Here is an 843-nt window from a genome sequence, read left to right as displayed (position 1 = left end):
TCCCGCCTCTCTTCCACAATTGGGGGAAGAGACGGGAAAGGAGGGTTTTTTTTTTTTTTTTAAAGGCGCTGTGCAGAAGAGTCAAAATGAAGGTATTAATGTGAGGACGTCTCGTTGGTCCAGGAGCAGAGAAGTGAGATGAAAGTGCAGCGACAGGAAAGACCCACAAAGGAGGAGATCTTCTAGTCTTTCCCAGTCTATTATTTTCCTCTATTTCTTTGCGTTGTTCACTTACGAAGGCTTCCTTGTCTCGCCTTCCTATTCTCTGGAACTCTGCATTCTGTTGGGTATACTTTCCTTTTCTCCTTTGCTTCTCGCTTCTCTTCTTTTCTCAGCTATTTGTAAGGCTTCTTCTGACAACCACGTTGCCTTCTTGCCATTTGTTTTTCTCGGAGATGATTTTGGCCACCGCCTCCTGTAAGTGTTACCAACCTCCGTCCATAGTTCTTCAGGCACTGTGTCTATCAGATCTAATCTCTTGAATCTATTTGTCACTTCCACTGTATAACTGTAAGGGATTTGATTTAGGTCGTACTTGAATGACCTAGTGGTTTTCTCTACTTTCTTCAATTGAAGCCTGAAGTTTGCAATAAGGAGCTGACAATCTGAGCCACAGTCAGCTCCAGGTCTTATTTTTGCTGACTGTATAGAACTCTCTATCTTCAGCTGAAGAGAATATAATCAATCTGATTTCGGCATTGACCACCTGATTATGCCCATGTGTGGAGTCATCTCCTGTATTGTTGGAAGAGGGTGTATGCTGTGACCAGTGTATTCTCTTGACAAAACTCTGTTAGCCTTTGCGTTGCTTCATTTTTTTCTCCAAGGTCAAACTTGCCTGTT

The sequence above is a fragment of the Dama dama genome, chromosome 19 (assembly GCF_033118175.1).
Source record: "Dama dama isolate Ldn47 chromosome 19, ASM3311817v1, whole genome shotgun sequence".
In the NCBI taxonomy this organism is placed as follows: domain Eukaryota; kingdom Metazoa; phylum Chordata; class Mammalia; order Artiodactyla; family Cervidae; genus Dama; species Dama dama.
Note: the sequence above shows the minus strand (reverse complement) of the source record.